The sequence below is a fragment of the Copidosoma floridanum genome, unplaced genomic scaffold (assembly GCF_036245765.1).
Source record: "Copidosoma floridanum isolate Cflo_tuat_1 unplaced genomic scaffold, Cflo_Japanese_pri ptg000004l, whole genome shotgun sequence".
NCBI lineage: Eukaryota > Metazoa > Arthropoda > Insecta > Hymenoptera > Encyrtidae > Copidosoma > Copidosoma floridanum.
In genome coordinates, this window is record NW_028321881.1 from 14,741,627 (window position 1) to 14,755,088 (window position 13,462).

Sequence of the window (13,462 nt, forward strand, 5' to 3'; positions counted from 1 at the left end):
ACAACCGTGCCATGTAAGGTAATCACGTCTGCCTTCTGATGGCCAAATTTTTAATGGTCTCTTAGTATGCAGTAGACAAATGTATAATTATACATATACTTAGAAAAAAGCACAGACTCATATCGATAAATATCGATTTCGGGGGTTGGGAGAGATCCAAAGAATCTTTACGTTTAGTATTATGAATCTTTTGTATATTGGATATTGAAAAAAGAGCATGTACACACAAAGATTCTTTCCCTCTACAAACATGGTGTACGTTCGGCCTTCACTCGCGTGGTGGAGTGACATCACTCGCTTAGCCGAGTGAACTTCGATCGTTCATCGAAAATTCGGGGGAAGAAACTACGTTCACTGGGATTTTATATTGAACGCACTCGTAGAGCCGAGTGAACTTCGAGCGTTCATCTAGAATTAGGAGGAATGAATTGCGTTCACTAAAATTTCCAGTGAACGCACTCGTAGAGCCAAGTGACAGCCTAACCTTCACTGAAATCATCGATGTTTGTATTATTATAGCTCACTCACGACTACATTGTTGTGTAGCTATAGCGATCAAGGGAGATTAGAATTTGCAGCTAGGAAGTAAAATTTTATGTCCTTTCTTATGATGACAGTAACTGTCATACTATTTTGATAGTTGGGATAAGGTAAAGAGAATTCGACTTTAACAATTAAGTTATAAAATTTCAATTTTTTTCAAGTCCTTGATCTGAGAGTCCTGCAAAATATCTTAGTGACCAAATACATGTATTCCATGGAAGTGATCACAACAGCTACATCCAGTGCGGCTAAAATTTTGTGCAGGCAAGTTGACAAAAAGTTTTAAAGTGCTTAATTAACTTGTGGTACCCAGATAAGAGTACACAAAATGATTTTAGAGCTGCCAACATCGGTTTGTGAGACCACCCACAACCTCCCTCATCACTGTATTAGCCAGTTGTAGGCATCTGAATGTCATACTTATCTTGACCCTAGAATACAAAACCAAACTGAATACAGCAACTATTTAATTAACTTTACTGGTCCAAAACCTACATTGTCATGAATTGAAAATGCATTAACACTGCTTTCTTTAAGCCACCAAACTGGTTACTGCAATTTTTTCTAGCATTATCTTAAAGAAAGCAGTGTTAATGCATTTTCAATTCATGACAATGTAGGTTTTGGACCAGTAAAGTTAATTAAATAGTTGCTGTATTCAGTTTGGTTTTGTATTCTAGGGTCAAGATGAGTATGACATTCAGATACCTACAACTGGCTTATACGGTGATTAGTGAGGTTGTGGATAGTCCCACAAACCAATGTTGACAGCTCTAAAATCCTTTTGTGCACTCTTGTCTGGGTACCACAAGTTAATTGAGCACTTAAAAACTTTTTGTCAACTTACCTGCACAAAATTTTAGCCACACTGGCTGTAGTAGTTGTAATCACTCCCATCGAGTACCTGTATTTGGTCACTGTGTTATTTTGCTCTTAGGCCAAGGACTTGAAAAAAATTTTAAATGTCATGACTTTTTACACTCAAGTTCTCTTTGCCTTGTGATAGCAATAATGTAGTTAGTCAAATAAAATATTGAAAATTTTTATAAATATACTTTTTTTACTGCTGACCCAAAATTGTATTTTTAGAATAAGCTTGTAAGATTTGATACAAATGTTGGGTTTCATTACTTATTTCTTTTACACACTACGTTAATTTATAAGTATTATTAAATATAGCTTATTGTTCTGAAATAATAAATGTATTTGTATTAAGCTGATCCAATCTTTAATAAACTACTTATTAATTAGTACCATGATTATTTCATTCATTCACATTTTACCCAATAATATTGTAATAGTACTCTCTCCATTAGTAGAATAGTAATAATTGTTATATATACGAGATAAAACTTTTTCATAACTAGTATATTATTAAGTAGCTGTTGACCTCAAAATATTTATACCATGCAAGTTCAACATTCTTACTTATATACCCATATAAATACACACATGCCAATATCTAATTAGGTATCACTCGGCTCTACGAGTGTGTTCACTGGAAATCTTAGTGAACGCAATTCATTCCTCCTAATTCTAGATGAACGCTCGAAGTTCACTCGGCTCTAAGAGTGCGTTCACTAGAAAATCCCAGTGAACGTAGTTCCTTCCCCCGAATTTTCGATGAACGCTCGAAGTTCACTCGGCTAAGCGAGTGATGTCACGCCACCACGCGAGTGAAGGCCGAACGTACACCATGTTTGTAAAGGGAAAGATTCTTTGTGTGATCATATATGGAAGATATAATGCTTGTATAAAAAGAGCCGCCATCTACACATATACGCCTCTTGATATAATGAAAAAGATGTATTAACATTCGCTTATATACCTATTGGTCATTTAAATTTCTAGTTTACCTACAAGCATTAGTCATATTTCTTTAAAAATTAATAATGAGAACTTATCTTAACTTACGGTGCGAGTGAATGTACGGCTCCTTGGTAGCTCAAGTAGTAGAGCAACTGTCTAGTAAACAGGAAGTTGTGTGTTGGATCCACACTCGGGGAGAATATTTTTCTCATTTTTATTTAATTATTAAGAAAATTTCTTGAAAAAAAAATTATGTAGTGTAGTGTTATAAATCTTTAGTATATTGGATATTGAGAAAAAGGAATGTATGAAGGATATAGAGTGCTTGTCTGAAAAGTGCCGCCATCTATACATATGCGCCTCGTGATAAAGCTATATCAACATTCGCTTGTATCCCTATTAGTCGCATTCAACTTCTAAATTAAACATTCTTTACAGCGAACATCCACAAAAAATATCATACACAATTTTGACAGCAACTTATATCTTATGTTAAATCCGAGGGATCAGCAGCTTTTACCATCATTTACTGTATAATTATTGCACCCCGACTGTGCTCGTGTTAATAGTAAATAATAAGTTTCAGCTCTGATAAGTCGTTGAGATTCCCAACCTCATGTGTCCTCCTTGAATGCAAAAGTATAAAAAATCCCTGCACAGGCCAATATCCACCTTTTCTCTTTCATTAAGTGCTCTTAAGTAACCATAGAGGTTATTGAGTAAGTTCTGTTGCGTCTATTAAGCAAGTTTAAGACTTCATTCAGTAATTTAGCTACGTGTTAGAAGCGTGCATTTCGAACAAATGTAAGACTTAGTTCGATTACTGAGCTGTGTAAGAAAAGCTCGAGAAAACCAGGCCACTGTAGACTTGCCTAAAATGTGAGTCAAAGAAAAACAAGAAAGAATAGACTGTTGACTTGTGTTCCGACGTTAAAAGCAGCACCCCAATTATTATTAATGCTACGAGTACTTTGACGTATGATTAGAACCAGCGTTTTAAACATTGTAAGATCTTGCGACTGCATACGAGTACGTGCAAGTAGTGGGTAACTAACGATGAAGATGTAAGTTGATTTGAAAAAAAATTGCGAACTTGAAACTTTATAATTTATATTTCTTTTAATAATTAATTATTTCTGGCGTTATCAAATCCATTAAATCATCAGATAAGACAGAACTTAGATGTTGGTTTAATTTTTTTCTTCGTTTAATTATTTCAAGAATCAAAATTTTGTTTGATACTACTGCATTATATAAGACACCAGCGGCCCCCCGTCTCGGCTTCGCCCGAGACTTACTAAATGGAACACCGTAGTGTGTTGACATGTAATTTGAAACGTTTTCAGTTAGAAATTCCACATCTATTCCTGACACTTCTCATAACAAAAATCTTCTTATTTAAAACGTATTTGTTCGAATTTATACAGTTTATTTGGTCAAATAGTTAGCTGTGAAAATTAAAAAAAATATAATTATGCTGAAAAATACCGTGCGTTCCTTATGCCATAAAATAATCGTTGGCCATAAGGGGCCGTTACTTTAGAGTTTCTCCCGCACAATCTACGAAAAGGGCTATTTTTCAAAGCTGTTAAGATTTGAAACTCCCAAAAAATATATATAAAAAAAAACATTCTTGTCTCTTGTCTCACAACTTTATTACCAGAGCAACAAAGTCTAGGAGCTTAATCTCTACATTTTTTATCGCCACAAAAATACAATAGTAGTTTTCCTACGAGTTTGAAAAGTCTTTGTTTGCGAACCGAGAGGTTTGCGGCCCGAGCTGAAGGCGAGGTCCGTAATGATGTTCGTAAAAGAGACTTTTCGAACGAGTATCGGAAAACTGCTTTTTTCCTTGAGGAAGTACCAGCCTCTTAAAATCACCCGAGGGCGAAAAATACATTTTCTACTTATTTGAAAATCTGAAAGATTCAAGAAATTACTGTGAGGGTACAGTGAAAAGCTGATATCTTACGTTATGGATTCCTTATTTGTCAATTTTTGATATTGCTGTTCCGAATCTTGATAAATCTTCTGCGTCAGTTTCTTGACGCCTAAAATTGTATTTATTAGGTACACTTGAAGTTTTTCTTCCAATTCACCCTCTTGCGACTTTTAGCATGCTCAAGATTTTTGTGACCCCTAAAGGCTGTTTTCTGTCAACTTTGTTAGGTTCGATATATTTGTTAGCAACGTAGTTCGACGTCCGATGGCCCTAAAAAAAACCTGTGAGCTTCTTAAGTAAACTCTTTCTTGATTGAAGTTTACAGCAATTGTGACTACCTGGATATCTCAGAGTGATCTTTTGTTGCCTGCTGTGGGAGCCCCAAACTGACCTTGAGACAAATTACTAAGCCCAAAGCTTTTGAGCTAGTTGTAGTGATCTTTCCTAACGTCTCCTGGTATAACTTCGAAGATCGGTGATTCCTGGTTAAATGCCTGTCGAGAGGGTATAGGATTGTCGGTCACCGGGGTTCCCAGCCTTGCGAAGAACAACTTCACTCATGACGACTGCCAGTGAGTGACTGACTTGGTTTAATAGTGGCCGTCTGTAGTTAACATAGTCTTTTAGTCAACGAATTGCTTTCGGAAATGGTAGTAAAAATGTATTTGTTGGCAAGTTAGCTTACACTTAGGGAGCCCTTAAAAGAACCGATGAGATTAATGGTTTAGTATGGAACAGAAATACTTATCATGGCCTCAAAAAGGGCCAGTGATAAAACTTCAGCTATTCCTTATTATTATAATTCTTCTTGATGATGAAGAGCTGGCTGTGGGTAGTTTGACTCTTATCCTTGAAGTCCGTGATGGAGGAGGTACGCCGCGGACCAAAGAGTATCTCGGTTTTGGGTCGTTCCCCGGCTAACCAACCGCTTATCGTTAGTCGGGAAAGTGGGCCTAGAGAATACCTTCTCTGTGGGTATGCCGTTGGGACAACCACTGAAAATGAAGTCGTTGTGGCTGCCCATGCTCCTCAGCACTGTCTTCCCTGGCTTTTATTTGTAGAAAAAAATTCTCTTTACTGCACCAGACCGGATGGTAGAACGGCCACATAACTGTGAAGTGTTGGAGCAGGTTGTGCTCTCGCTAGACTCGTCTCCTGGTATTCCGCCATAGACGTTGTGGGTTATAATTTCTTATTGGTGACACTCGTGTTACCTAAAGTTTCAGGGTGATAGTAGACCTAGATCACTGGCCCATTGGAAAAGAGTGTCGTCGGTAACCGCGATACCCTGCTGCACGACTATCATGTACATTCCCGGTGCAGCTTGATGAACTGCCGGGATAAACGACTGCAGAAATTTTTGAGACGCTCCGGCCTACTATAACTACATTTATTTAATTCTGTTGCAGGTAGCTCTGATTTTATATTGACGCCACCTAGTGGATCCTACGGAACCAAAATGATAAGCTGGCGAATTTTTGCAAATTTTTGAGCTTGTTCATTGCTATTGTTATTAAATTTTTTAAGATAAAAACTTTACTAAAACCATCTGGAAAGTGTCAAAAATTGGTATGCAAAATTTCAGCAAAATTGGTTCAGTAGTTGTCGCGGTTAAGGATTACAACGTGGTCTTAGCAACTTTGCTTTATATATTAGTAAGATAAATTTAAACAGTCAATAGAATGCCATCTTGGCATACTACTTACTAAAACCACTTTTTAATATATCATTTGGTGGAACCTAGCACCACGACGCTAAGGGAACGATTTAAAAAATAGTATGCTTCGAGTAAGAGGAAATAAAGCCTTTAGGCCGATGGTTAGTTCGTGGTGAACAAAAATTAAATTTATTTGTTTGTAGAACGAATTTACGAGTTCCGTCTTTTACTTATAGTCTGGCAGAATCAGCCGCAAATACGGAAATTTCTGCAGAAAAAGTGTTTTTATAATAAAATTCGCAATAAACAAAACAAACCTATTCAAGTTAAAATTTTTAATGGATTTGGAGGCTGCAATACCTACCTCCATTTGAAATTTTAGTTCTTAATTTTATATTTAACGCGAGTTGTTGAATTTCGAAAAATGGCTAAAAAACATGGTTTTTAATAATTTGTGCGTAATCTAGTGAATTGATTGGGATTTTAAAAAATTTATTATGCTTCTTTGTTTATTGCAGATTTTTAGTATAAAAACACTTTTCATCGTCAGTCGCGTCGTTCTATGGTAAATCGCATTAAACCGGTTTTAACAGATTTTGACTTTTTTTTTGACAACCGCGCTGCAACTCAAAAGTTGTACGAAATTAATATTTTCTTTCTTACGCAAAGACATGTTTAAAAAACCTTTCCAATTATTTGTATTAGATTTTAGGATGCAATAGTAGAATCTGCCTGACAATTAGAAGTTCGGACGTAACACAGAAACAGTGTTAAAGTCCTAAACATGAAGGTCCATCTGCCACACTGTCCCTTGACCCACTGTGATTGCCATTGCTCGAGATGAGCAGTCTATTCTTTATATAGCTATGACATAACCTCTATTATCAGTAAATTAAACACACGTTATTTGCTGTGTTCAAGTTGATAGTGGGGGTATGTGACTAGCAAGAAGGCAAGCTCAACTCAAAGGGTGATGGAGAGAAGATAAAAAACCTCTGGTTTTAAGTAAAAAGTATTTCTACGTACACTTTTTTTAAACGTGGTGCTGTATACACAGATATTCTTTCTGTTCTGAAATGATGTACTGCCATGAGCTACAGGCTATTTTTGATAGCGCTCTCGCCAGCCCTATTAGAACTGGCTGTCACTTTTAACACTCATTCTTGTAAAAGAATTCCGAAATTTTGCCAACGGCAATTACATAAACTACTTTTATTCCATACTATATTTTAGATTTAACGTGCTAAGGCCCAAAAATAGAATTGTTGACCAAAAACGAAATAATGAGTTTCTTCGATAACGTTAGCAACAGCTACTAGTAATGATTAATGCTGCAGTGCTAACATAAATAGTAGAAAATCCTAGTTATCTTCGCATAATGCTATAAAGCATTAAGTGTCTGTAAGATATATTCAATTTAACAAAGCGTGTGCTACAAACCTGACATCATGCAACACACAAAAAAGGATAAGCGCAAAGAGTTTATTACGTTCGTGCATTAAAATTAAGGTGGCTCCAGCGCCTAGTGCCGTATCAAAATGGGGAGACTAATAATTAATCATTATTTTCTTTAAAATATGGTACAAAATTATTGTAGAGACTGTTGTAAGCCATATTCTACATTTTATTTGTTACTTTAGTGAGTTAATATAAAAAAACAAAAAAGTTTTATAGTGCCTTAATTGATAAACTGTTACGGTACGCTCCTTAGTTCAAGAGTAGTTATACTTATATATATGTACTCTGCAGAATGCAGACAGCTGAGAGCTGACTTGCACTCGCAACTGTATACTTAGTCTCCGATTATTTAAAGATTTTGTTCGATAACAAGACACTTTTCTCATGTCATCGAAAACTACGTAATAATATATACAAGATAGTATGTTTTTTATACCTTACGGGTTATTTATATAAGTGCAGCAGTAGGTTGTATATCGCGTAAGCTTGCATTTCCTATCTTACCCGTCTTAAAACTACGATTTTGTAAGCATGATTTCTTACAATTTTCATCGTCAACCTTAATTTTTTTTTATACGAATAGAAAGATGGGAATTCAAAGAATATAATTCAATTTTATTAACCTCGGTTGGGTTATTTATAATTTTAACATTGAGGCCACTGGAGCCACCTTAAATACTGCCCGAATAGCGCACGCTCTGATACTAAACCCACTCAGAATTGGATAACTAGCACACAATAGTTTACCACTTTAATGTATTAGCAGTGCATACTGCCCCTGTAGCTCTCGCAAAAGAGTGTGCGCTATAATAATACTCACCAATCACAGGGTTGGATAACTAACCTGCGCTAGTTTACCTAGACAGTACGTTCTGCCCTCATAGCGCCTGATTAAAGATCTTGCACTGTGATAACACTAAACTCCCGCAGAGTTGGATGACCAGTGTGCGCTAGGTCACCACGATCGTGTTTTGGCAATGCGCTTTGCACTAATAGTGCCTGCTAGAAAAGTACACGATAAAATGATACTGAACAACCGCAGGGTTGTATGACTGGTGTATGTAAGTTCACCAGAAAAATACGTGCTGCCCTAAAAGCACCTACTAGAAGAGCGTGCACTATGACAATACTGAACTCACGCTCAAGATAGCTTAACTGTTACGCTACTGTAGCTTGACTGACTCAAGCATGTACCTATCAGGCTAGCTTAGCCTGAAATCCAAGCAGAAACTGCTTGACAACCGCAGGCAAACGTGATTGGTCACAAACCAAGCAAAGTGTGCTTATTCAAGATAAGTCATTAATGGAACTTACACTTTTGGAACTAAGAGCAACATTGTTTTTTCTCTGTAGCTGCAGAATTTAACTGACATCAACGCATGTATTTATCTGTACTATTGAAAGTATTTACAGCTTTGACTGATACGTATTTGTAACTTTAAATAAAAATAGTGATTCAATCTTATAATAATAGAGCATGTAAGAAGAACTGTATTAAAAAATTAGAAATTAATAATGGCAGCAAAGTTTTTTATAACATATGCAATATATTCAAACTATGGTAAGAATACACCTGTTTACAAAGTGAATCTTGAACACCTTTTATAAAACGTACGATTTTTACGTTTTACTGCCTTACAACTACATTTTTATTAAAAAATATATTTATTGAAGATAATACAATTATTACCGTTTTCCCATGAAATACATGGATAGGTATCAAGTAAATTCGAGGTATTTTGCAGAATTTACGTTTTTTTTTGTTCAACGTGACATGCATACACATGAAGCAGTCGTTTTAAACGGAAGTATTAGCATGTAAACTGACTTTTTTTTACTAATATGCAATTTATTATTACTACCCATATTTATTACTAATATTTGATCAATAAAGTTTTGTAATCAATTCATTTAAAGCCTACGAGTAACAAAAAATATCAGCAGATGGTGAATCTGGAAAATAAATGCTTCACAAATAATCGTCAATATGTTTAAATATACAAATTACCACTTACTTTTAGATATGCTCGTTTAAGTAAACTGCTATTAGCTTATGCTTTATATGTTTTACTCTTGGCATAAGGAAAAAAAAAAAATTGGTGGTCCATTTAAAAGTATTTTGTCATCAAGTAGTCAATCATTTTTCCATCTATGCAACAAAAAACATTCTTATCGATTCCAGCCTCTGCAAAAAACACATTTATCGACATCAACGTTTTTCATACACGTATTTTATTCTCTATTGACGTCTTTGACAATGTGATTCATAATATGTGAACAATTTTTTACTTCGTTCACACTCATTAATACAACACATGTCGAAAAAGAATTCTCTAAGTTAAAAATATTTAATTACATTAAACTTTACCTTCAAACTGTTTAATAAATTTTTGTAAGTTCCATTGAGTAAGCAAAGATTTAAAAAAATCATTCATAGCTACATGCGAGAATTTTCATAAACAAAAATGTAAATTTATTTTAAGCTTGTAACTAAGCCTAAACACAGCAGTAGTTATTTAGTTATTCTTCAGTTTTAAGAATATCCGCATCAATCCTAACCTTCAGATCAGATTACTACCACATGTAGAGCGAATATAGCAGGAATATAGTTTTCAAATAATACAGGCATAATTTAGCTAATAACTGTATCAAACTGTTTATCAAAAATACACAAATGCTTAGTCGTGTAACAGAGGTGTAAGTGAAGAAGTAGATACTTGGATTTGGAGAGCACGTATTCCGTTACCTACAAATAAAGCAAAAAGCGCCGCCACTCTTATCCGGCAGTTCACAGTATTAATGTGAGCTGCATCAATGATTTATCCTTACCAAGCACTTTGCTTGGTTTGTGACCAGTGACGTTTGCCTGGGGTTGCCAAGCAGTTTCTGCTTGTCTCTCAGGCTAACTTAGCTTGACAGGTACTTGCTTGGGTCGGACAAGCCACAGCTAAGCTATCATGGCTGCATTTGATTTTCAGTGCATGAATGTGGTTTTTAGACCAAAGGTATACTGTATACATGATAAAATACGTATTAACACCAATTCAAAAAACATTTACATTCAGATGCTTCAGAAATCAACTGTTAACTGTCACGATAAAAAGTTCAAGGTCGTTAATCATTAGAGTAATTAGGGTGAACTTGTCAAAGCCAATACATTTTGTAATATTGTTAAACGTTTTAAAATAATCGCCATACCGTTCTTTGCAGATCTTAACAATTAAATTTAAGGTTTCTGGAATACTCAATTCCAACACCAGCCTATTTTCCGAGTACGTTATTTTATTTATTCGATCAAAACGCTAATAAAAGAGAATGTGTGTCGGCGATATTTTTCAATTTGAGCTTGCACGAGTAGTCATACATACTTTGCGTATATAATGCCTGTATTTTGAATTTGCGTGTCGGCTGAGGGCACAGGGCGTTACATTATTGTAATTTTAAAAACGTCGCTCTCCCTCCCTTGCATTTTACATTCAGAGACGCAAAATTGTGGTGTTCTACCGTGCGAGAAAATGCTCAAGCAAGTTAAAATTCAATCATAAGGAGAATACTCTTTCACAAACTGATAATGAAGTTCTTCATCGAACGCTAACGAGTAGAATATAAAGGAAATAATGAAATTAGAATCTCCTCAGGACAGAAGGTTGACGTTACTATTGGGCATCAAAATGAACAACAAAATATGTCGTGAGCCTTACACGTTTGGTTTGTTTAAAAATTTAAAGCTGAAATCGTTATTTTTATTGAAATCTGGATATGTTCTGGTTTTATGAATGATCGCTCGATGCGAAATTCGAGTTATGACTCGGGAAAAAAATTTTTGGAACATTCTTCATTATCCTTTAAAAAACTCAGTTTAAAATACTGCAGAAAAAGTAGATTTTATGTGAGCTTTGCTAGCTTGACAGTTACAATCAACTCATTGCATTATTGTATTACAATAACTGTAATTGTCTTTTGAATTTCTCGAAGTAAATATTTCATTGAAAATCCAGATAAGTAGGCACCATACTGTAGAGGTCAGAAGCATTGATATAGGTAAGAAGCATGAAGACTTGATTTTTTTAAATTTGATAAGTTTGTTGATAAAATTGTATTTTATTAGTCATTAGTTTTTGCAGCGCTATGCGTGAGAATATTGAATTTTCTTGTAAACGACTGGAGATCGTAAGCAGCCGGGAAAAGATAAAAGCTTGATTGAATTAAAAATTTAGCCAGCCATTGGCTAATGGGCATAATAACAGTCAAAAGAAATGGATGTTATGGCGTGGCGCCGTTTCGCATTCGCGCAATGATACCTGTGCGCCTAACGCTAGCTTCTCCTGATACTGAAAACCTTTTTGTTTAATTTATAGAATCTCAGAATTGTGGAAACATGGTTTCGTATCGTGTTCGAGCTAACGTTTGTATTTTTAGGAAATAATTGGTGTAAAGCCAACTGGGAAAAGATTTTAAATGTTGAATGAAATTTAAATTCAAATATGATATCGCTTACGAGTCGTGTAGTGTTTTCTGTGATTAACTGACACTAAGTTAGTGAAAATTCATTGATCTAATTATATTCTAAGAAACGAACATTCGAAAAATTTGAACAGGAAGACAGATTTAAATGAGGTTTTGTTCATTCGATTTGTTAAAGCTTTAGAAAACTTAGTGAACTAAATTAATTTAGAATAAATAAAAAATATGCAATTTGCATGAATAAAATGCATTTTAGAATTGCATTTGAGATTGATCGTAAATAATTGATTTACGATTTGGTTAATAAAAATAAAGATGATTCCAAACTTGTTACTTGGAGATTTTGGGTTTAAAGGACAAAATTGGGGTCTGAGGTACGCAGTGCCTAGATAAAAGGGTATTTCTGCCATCTTCTGGAATTTTTGTGAAACTCATTACATGATCGGTCCAAATTCCTTTTTTGAAGGTTTATAGAGTCGCTGGACACGAATATTGTAATAGAACTGGTGTCCGATGTACCTGGTGCCCAGAGTGAATGGTATCCACATTGCCTCCGTGAATTTATATTATTAGATGATTTTGACTAAAATTTTGCACATGCTTGTAAATGATGCACTCAAATGTTGTACAAAAAGTGTTAACTCTGATGGCCAGTCTTACAAATCAAATTTCCTGAAGCTTATTTTTTTGAATTCGGTGGTTTTAATGCAGTTGGTAACGGTGTCGCTATTTATAAGGATGTATAAGGATGAAAAATAGATGTTGAGTGTTTTACGTATACTTCTTCTTTTTAGTATAATGCTATAAATATGACTTAAAAATTTTTTTCAAAGCTATACAAAATTAAAACAAACAAATTTCAAGATTTTGTAACGTACTAATCGATGTATCATTTGCATCTACAACTTAATTTTATAACACAAAATTTAACAATAAGACTAATTTCGTCGCGATATTAAGGTATAGTGACCCCACAAAAATCTCCGAGTACTTCATCAAACGATTTTAGACAAATTACGTATTGAATTTTCCGAAAACTCTAAAAACGAGGGGAAAACTGTTCACTCTCGGCACTTAGTACCATTGACACCAATTTTGTTACGATATTCGTGTTTAGTGACCTCAAAAACCTTCAAGGAACAAGTTTAGCTAGTTTCTTCGCAAATCTTTGCTTGAAAATTTCACTGAAACAGCAATGATCACAATACCCTGATAAATCAATGAAATTTTTCAAAAAAAATCTGTAAATTTTTTACGGCACTCAACTAAAGCAGTTACAGTAATCATTAGAATAAGAATGAGTTTTGAAAAGTTCGAACGTCCTAAGGACATTCCTTACAGTTAGTTATCTGTGATTAATTTTCTTAAATTTTGGCTATACGTTCCTATTATTGTTATAATACACTGCATTACATTTCAAGTCGTTCATCTATTTTTTTTTTTTTTTTTTGGAAGTATTAGTTACAGTCACTTAAACAGTGACTGGCTCGCGAGGAAATTTCCATGCAGAGGGTACCAAAAAACCTTTTTTTGAGCAGTTACTGCGATTTTATACGTAGGAGGAATGTGACACTTTGCTTTCTGAAAGC

General features: G+C 34.8%; 1 protein-coding gene across 6 annotated transcripts in view; it reads left to right on the forward strand.

Moving 5' to 3' along the window:
* Positions 1-13,462, forward strand: part of BORCS6 (BLOC-1 related complex subunit 6) — a 441,611-nt gene that overhangs the window by 156,793 nt on the left and 271,356 nt on the right. The gene's annotated exons all lie outside the window — the stretch shown is intronic.